Genomic DNA, 8,223 nt, shown 5'->3' with positions numbered 1-8,223 from the left:
ACATTGGACGATTTCTTCAATAGCTTCCAGGTCATTTGGTATGGAGTTAAAATCATGCCAAAACCTCACAAACACACAAACATGTTTTACTCACGCCCAACGATTCACAAACAAACTCAGTGTGGTTTGCAAATACAAAACATCATTCACAAACTAATGCATTTTGTTTTGCAAATAAGAAACGTACCTATCAAACAAATACATCATGCTTCAGAAACAAATACAGCATGTTTTACACATACAAAGACACATATTTCTTCAATTACAAAAACATATAAGTACAAACTGAAATCTTTCAAGTACAAAAAACAATTCTACAAGTACGAAAAACTGTCACATGACCTTTGGCACTTATTTTCCGCCTTGCAGATTCACACACAAATGCCCGTAAACTTTCTTACAAATGTCCTGTAATTTACACTCCACAACAGCAGGTGGCCGCCAACAGGAGCGACCATGTCGTCACCTTCCTAAAATAATGGCCTAAGTCACTTTTTGGCCAAAATGATGTGTGTGATCCACAAAACCAGTAAAAGCTGAACCAAATATAGAGTATATGATATTTATTAATCATTTCACACAAAAAGATTATGACAATAGATGACTATTTACATAGTTCCTTGGGGTAAAGATATGTCTTGAAAAGCTAAACCTAGAAAATCGTCCTGGCGGCCTTAAATTGACTCAACAGCGCCAGCTGCTGTTGTGGAGTCCGAATTACAGGACATTTGTTAGAAAGTTTACTGGCAACTGTCTGCAAATCTGCAAGGCGGAAAATTAGTGCCAAAAGTCATGTGACAGTGGTAAGATTGTGCCAAAAGTCACAAGTCCCGATTTTTTCAATAACTCCCAGGTCATTTGAGCCATTGGCTCGAAATCAATGCCAACATGTCTTGTTATACTGGTAGAATGAGACACAGCAGTTTTTATTGGATTTTAGTGGAATTTCTATTTTTCATGAATATTTTCATGAAAAATCATCATTTTTGGCGAATACACCCCCTGATTTTTTCAATACCTCCCAGGTCATTTGAACCATCGACTCGAAATCAGTGTCCAAAGGTCTTGTTATACTGGTAGAATGAGACACAGCAGTTTTTTATTGGAGAAACGTCGGCCGATTTTTTCAATAGCTTCCAGGTCTTTGGACCGATTGACTCGAAATTTCTCCCAGACGTGGTCCTATACTGGCTGAACGAGACACAGCAGTCCCCATTGGATTCGGGTGAAATTTGTATTTTTGGCAAATATTTTAAAGAAAAAATGGCCTTTTTCATGAAAACGTCGGCCGATTTTTTCAATAGCTTCCAGGTCTTTGGACCGATTGACTCGAAATTTCTCCCAGACGTGGTCCTATACTGGCTGAACGAGACACAGCAGTCCCCATTGGATTCGGGTGAAATTTGTATTTTTGGCGAATATTTTAAAGAAAAAATGGCCTTTTTCATGAAAACGTCGGCCGATTTTTTCAATAGCTTCCAGGTCTTTGGACCGATTGACTCGAAATTTCTCCCAGACGTGGTCCTATACTCGCTGAACGAGACACAGCAGTCCCCATTGGATTCGGGTGAAATTTGTATTTTTGGCGAATATTTTAATGAAAAAATTGCCTTTTTCATGAAAACGTCGGCCGATTTTTTCAATAGCTTCCAGGTCTTTGGACCGATTGACTCGAAATTTCTCCCAGACGTGGTCCTATACTGGCTGAACGAGACACAGCAGTCCCCATTGGATTTGGGTGAAATTTGTATTTTTGGCGAATATTTTAGTGAGAGGGACAATGTTTCATGCGGCTGGCTTAAGGCTGAGGCTAGGGTTAGGGTTAGGGTTAGGGTTATGGGGCTAGGCTTAGGGTTATGGGGCCAGGGTTAGGGTTACGGTCGTCTTTTGACCGATTGACTCGAAATTGCACACGCATGTCCTCCTCACTGGTGGAATGAGGCTCGCCGGTTTTGGTTGGATTCCGGTTGAATTTGTATTTTTGGTGAATATTTTAAAGACAAAAATGGCCTTTTTCATGAAAACGTCGGCCGATTTTTTCAATAGCTTCCAGGTCTTTGGACCGATTGACTCGAAATTTCTCCCAGACGTGGTCCTATACTGGCTGAACGAGACACAGCAGTCCCCATTGGATTCGGGTGAAATTTGTATTTTTGGCGAATATTTTAAAGAAAAAATGGCCTTTTTCATGAAAACGTCGGCCGATTTTTCCAATAGCTTCCAGGTCTTTGGACCGATAGACTCGAAATTTCTCCCAGACGTGGTCCTATACTGGCTGAACGAGACACAGCAGTCCCCATTGGATTCTGGTGAAATTTGTATTTTTGGCGAATATTTTAAAGAAAAAATGGCCTTTTTCATGAAAACGTCGGCCGATTTTTCCAATAGCTTCCAGGTCTTTGGACCGATAGACTCGAAATTTCTCCCAGACGTGGTCCTATACTGGCTGAATGAGACACAGCAGTCCCCATTGGATTCGGGTGAAATTTGTATTGTTGGCGAATATTTTAGTGAGAGGGACAATGTTTCATGAGGCTGGCTTAAGGCTGAGGCTAGGGTTAGGGTTAGGGTTAGGGTTATGGGGCTAGGGTTAGGGTTATGGGGCCAGGGTTAGGGTTACGGTCGTCTTTTGACCGATTGACTCGAAATTGCACACGCATGTCCTCCTCACTGGTGGAATGAGGCTCGCCGGTTTTGGTTGGATTCCGGTTGAATTTGTATTTTTGGTGAATATTTTAAAGACAAAAATGGCCTTTTTCATGAAAACGTCGGCCGATTTTTTCAATAGCTTCCAGGTCTTTGGACCGATTGACTCGAAATTTCTCCCAGACGTGGTCCTATACTGGCTGAACGAGACACAGCAGTCCCCATTGGATTCGGGTGAAATTTGTATTTTTGGCGAATATTTTAAAGAAAAAATGGCCTTTTTCATGAAAACGTCGGCCGATTTTTTCAATAGCTTCCAGGTCTTTGGACCGATTGACTCGAAATTTCTCCCAGACGTGGTCCTATACTGGCTGAACGAGACACAGCAGTCCCCATTGGATTCGGGTGAAATTTGTATTTTTGGCGAATATTTTAGTGAGAGGGACAATGTTTCATGAGGCTGGCTTAAGGCTGAGGCTAGGGTTAGGGCTAGGGTTAGGGTTATGGGGCTAGGGTTAGGGTTATGGGGCCAGGGTTAGGGTTACGGTCGTCTTTGGACCGATTGACTCGAAATTGCACACGCATGTCCTCCTCACTGGTGGAATGAGGCTCGCCGGTTTTGGTTGGATTCCGGTTGAATTTGTATTTTTGGTGAATATTTTAAAGACAAAAATGGCCTTTTTCATGAAAACGTCGGCCGATTTTTTCAATAGCTTCCAGGTCTTTGGACCGATTGACTCGAAATTTCTCCCAGACGTGGTCCTATACTGGCTGAACGAGACACAGCAGTCCCCATTGGATTCGGGTGAAATTTGTATTTTTGGCGAATATTTTAAAGAAAAAATGGCCTTTTTCATGAAAACGTCGGCCGATTTTTCCAATAGCTTCCAGGTCTTTGGACCGATAGACTCGAAATTTCTCCCAGACGTGGTCCTATACTGGCTGAACGAGACACAGCAGTCCCCATTGGATTCTGGTGAAATTTGTATTTTTGGCGAATATTTTAAAGAAAAAATGGCCTTTTTCATGAAAACGTCGGCCGATTTTTCCAATAGCTTCCAGGTCTTTGGACCGATAGACTCGAAATTTCTCCCAGACGTGGTCCTATACTGGCTGAATGAGACACAGCAGTCCCCATTGGATTCGGGTGAAATTTGTATTGTTGGCGAATATTTTAGTGAGAGGGACAATGTTTCATGAGGCTGGCTTAAGGCTGAGGCTAGGGTTAGGGTTAGGGTTAGGGTTATGGGGCTAGGGTTAGGGTTATGGGGCCAGGGTTAGGGTTACGGTCGTCTTTTGACCGATTGACTCGAAATTGCACACGCATGTCCTCCTCACTGGTGGAATGAGGCTCGCCGGTTTTGGTTGGATTCCGGTTGAATTTGTATTTTTGGTGAATATTTTAAAGACAAAAATGGCCTTTTTCATGAAAACGTCGGCCGATTTTTTCAATAGCTTCCAGGTCTTTGGACCGATTGACTCGAAATTTCTCCCAGACGTGGTCCTATACTGGCTGAACGAGACACAGCAGTCCCCATTGGATTCGGGTGAAATTTGTATTTTTGGCGAATATTTTAAAGAAAAAATGGCCTTTTTCATGAAAACGTCGGCCGATTTTTTCAATAGCTTCCAGGTCTTTGGACCGATTGACTCGAAATTTCTCCCAGACGTGGTCCTATACTGGCTGAACGAGACACAGCAGTCCCCATTGGATTCGGGTGAAATTTGTATTTTTGGCGAATATTTTAGTGAGAGGGACAATGTTTCATGAGGCTGGCTTAAGGCTGAGGCTAGGGTTAGGGCTAGGGTTAGGGTTATGGGGCTAGGGTTAGGGTTATGGGGCCAGGGTTAGGGTTACGGTCGTCTTTGGACCGATTGACTCGAAATTGCACACGCATGTCCTCCTCACTGGTGGAATGAGGCTCGCCGGTTTTGGTTGGATTCCGGTGAAATTTGTATTTTTGGCGAATATTTTAAAGAATAAATGGCCTTTTTCATGAAAACGTCGGCCGATTTTTTCAATAGCTTCCAGGTCTTTGGACCGATTGACTCGAAATTTCTCGCAGACGTGGTCCTATACTGGCTGAACGAGACACAGCAGTCCCCATTGGATTCGGGTGAAATTTGTATTTTTGGCGAATATTTTAGTGAGAGGGACAATGTTTCATGAGGCTGGCTTAAGGCTGAGGCTAGGGTTAGGGTTAGGGTTAGGGTTATGGGGCTAGGGTTAGGGTTATGGGGCCAGGGTTAGGGTTACGGTCGTCTTTTGACCGATTGACTCGAAATTGCACACGCATGTCCTCCTCACTGGTGGAATGAGGCTCGCCGGTTTTGGTTAGGTTCCGGTTGAATTTGTATTTTTGGTGAATATTTTAAAGACAAAAATGGCCTTTTTCATGAAAACGTCGGCCGATTTTTTCAATAGCTTCCAGGTCTTTGGACCGATTGACTCGAAATTTCTCCCAGACGTGGTCCTATACTGGCTGAACGAGACACAGCAGTCCCCATTGGATTCGGGTGAAATTTGTATTTTTGGCGAATATTTTAGTGAGAGGGACAATGTTTCATGAGGCTGGCTTAAGGCTGAGGCTAGGGTTAGGGTTAGGGTTAGGGTTATGGGGCTAGGGTTAGGGTTATGGGGCCAGGGTTAGGGTTACGGTCGTCTTTTGACCGATTGACTCGAAATTGCACACGCATGTCCTCCTCACTGGTGGAATGAGGCTCGCCGGTTTTGGTTAGGTTCCGGTTGAATTTGTATTTTTGGTGAATATTTTAAAGACAAAAATGGCCTTTTTCATGAAAACGTCGGCCGATTTTTTCAATAGCTTCCAGGTCTTTGGACCGATTGACTCGAAATTTCTCCCAGACGTGGTCCTATACTGGCTGAACGAGACACAGCAGTCCCCATTGGATTCGGGTGAAATTTGTATTGTTGGCGAATATTTTAGTGAGAGGGACAATGTTTCATGAGGCTGGCTTAAGGCTGAGGCTAGGGTTAGGGTTAGGGTTAGGGTTATGGGGCTAGGGTTAGGGTTATGGGGCCAGGGTTAGGGTTACGGTCGTCTTTTGACCGATTGACTCGAAATTGCACACGCATGTCCTCCTCACTGGTGGAATGAGGCTCGCCGGTTTTGGTTAGGTTCCGGTTGAATTTGTATTTTTGGTGAATATTTTAAAGACAAAAATGGCCTTTTTCATGAAAACGTCGGCCGATTTTTTCAATAGCTTCCAGGTCTTTGGACCGATTGACTCGACATTTCTCCCAGACGTGGTCCTATACTGGCTGAACGAGACACAGCAGTCCCCATTGGATTCGGGTGAAATTTGTATTTTTGGCGAATATTTTAAAGAAAAAATGGCCTTTTTCATGAAAACGTCGGCCGATTTTTTCAATAGCTTCCAGGTCTTTGGACCGATAGACTCGAAATTTCTCCCAGACGTGGTCCTATACTGGCTGAACGAGACACAGCAGTCCCCATTGGATTCTGGTGAAATTTGTATTTTTGGCGAATATTTTAATGAAAAAATGGCCTTTTTCATGAAAACGTCGGCCGATTTTTTCAATAGCTTCCAGGTCTTTGGACCGATTGACTCGAAATTTCTCCCAGACGTGGTCCTATACTGGCTGAATGAGACACAGCAGTCCCCATTGGATTCGGGTGAAATTTGTATTTTTGGCGAATATTTTAAAGAAAAAATGGCCTTTTTCATGAAAACGTCGGCCCATTTTTTCAATAGCTTCCAGGTCTTTGGACCGATAGACTCGAAATTTCTCCCAGACGTGGTCCTATACTGGCTGAACGAGACACAGCAGTCCCCATTGGATTCGGGTGAAATTTGTATTTTTGGCGAATATTTTAGTGAGAGGGACAATGTTTCATGAGGCTGGCTTAAGGCTGAGGCTAGGGTTAGGGTTAGGGTTAGGGTTATGGGGCTAGGGTTAGGGTTATGGGGCCAGGGTTAGGGTTACGGTCGTCTTTTGACCGATTGACTCGAAATTGCACACGCATGTCCTCCTCACTGGTGGAATGAGGCTCGCCGGTTTTGGTTAGGTTCCGGTTGAATTTGTATTTTTGGTGAATATTTTAAAGACAAAAATGGCCTTTTTCATGAAAACGTCGGCCGATTTTTTCAATAGCTTCCAGGTCTTTGGACCGATTGACTCGAAATTTCTCCCAGACGTGGTCCTATACTGGCTGAACGAGACACAGCAGTCCCCATTGGATTCGGGTGAAATTTGTATTTTTGGCGAATATTTTAGTGAGAGGGACAATGTTTCATGAGGCTGGCTTAAGGCTGAGGCTAGGGTTAGGGTTAGGGTTAGGGTTATGGGGCTAGGGTTAGGGTTATGGGGCCAGGGTTAGGGTTACGGTCGTCTTTTGACCGATTGACTCGAAATTGCACACGCATGTCCTCCTCACTGGTGGAATGAGGCTCGCCGGTTTTGGTTGGATTCCGGTTGAATTTGTATTTTTGGTGAATATTTTAAAGACAAAAATGGCCTTTTTCATGAAAACGTCGGCCGATTTTTTCAATAGCTTCCAGGTCTTTGGACCGATTGACTCGAAATTTCTCCCAGACGTGGTCCTATACTGGCTGAACGAGACACAGCAGTCCCCATTGGATTCGGGTGAAATTTGTATTTTTGGCGAATATTTTAAAGAAAAAATGGCCTTTTTCATGAAAACGTCGGCCGATTTTTTCAATAGCTTCCAGGTCTTTGGACCGATTGACTCGAAATTTCTCCCAGACGTGGTCCTATACTGGCTGAACGAGACACAGCAGTCCCCATTGGATTCGGGTGAAATTTGTATTTTTGGCGAATATTTTAAAGAAAAAATGGCCTTTTTCATGAAAACGTCGGCCGATTTTTTCAATAGCTTCCAGGTCTTTGGACCGATTGACTCGAAATTTCTCCCAGACGTGGTCCTATACTGGCTGAACGAGAAACAGCAGTCCCCATTGGATTCGGGTGAAATTTGTATTTTTGGCAAATATTTTAAAGAAAAAATGGCCTTTTTCATGAAAACGTCGGCCGATTTTTTCAATAGCTTCCAGGTCTTTGGACCGATTGACTCGAAATTTCTCCCAGACGTGGTCCTATACTGGCTGAACGAGACACAGCAGTCCCCATTGGATTCGGGTGAAATTTGTATTTTTGGCGAATATTTTAAAGAAAAAATGGCCTTTTTCATGAAAACGTCGGCCGATTTTTTCAATAGCTTCCAGGTCTTTGGACCGATTGACTCGAAATTTCTCCCAGACGTGGTCCTATACTGGCTGAACGAGACACAGCAGTCCCCATTGGATTTGGGTGAAATTTGTATTTTTGGCGAATATTTTAGTGAGAGGGACAATGTTTCATGAGGCTGGCTTAAGGCTGAGGCTAGGGTTAGGGTTAGGGTTAGGGTTATGGGGCTAGGGTTAGGGTTATGGGGCCAGGGTTAGGGTTACGGTCGTCTTTTGACCGATTGACTCGAAATTGCACACGCATGTCCTCCTCACTGGTGGAATGAGGCTCGCCGGTTTTGGTTGGATTCCGGTTGAATTTGTATTTTTGGTGAATATTTTAAAGAC

This window comes from Pagrus pagrus (assembly GCF_965226575.1).
Source record: "Pagrus pagrus genome assembly, chromosome: 10".
NCBI lineage: Eukaryota > Metazoa > Chordata > Actinopteri > Spariformes > Sparidae > Pagrus > Pagrus pagrus.
Note: the sequence above shows the minus strand (reverse complement) of the source record.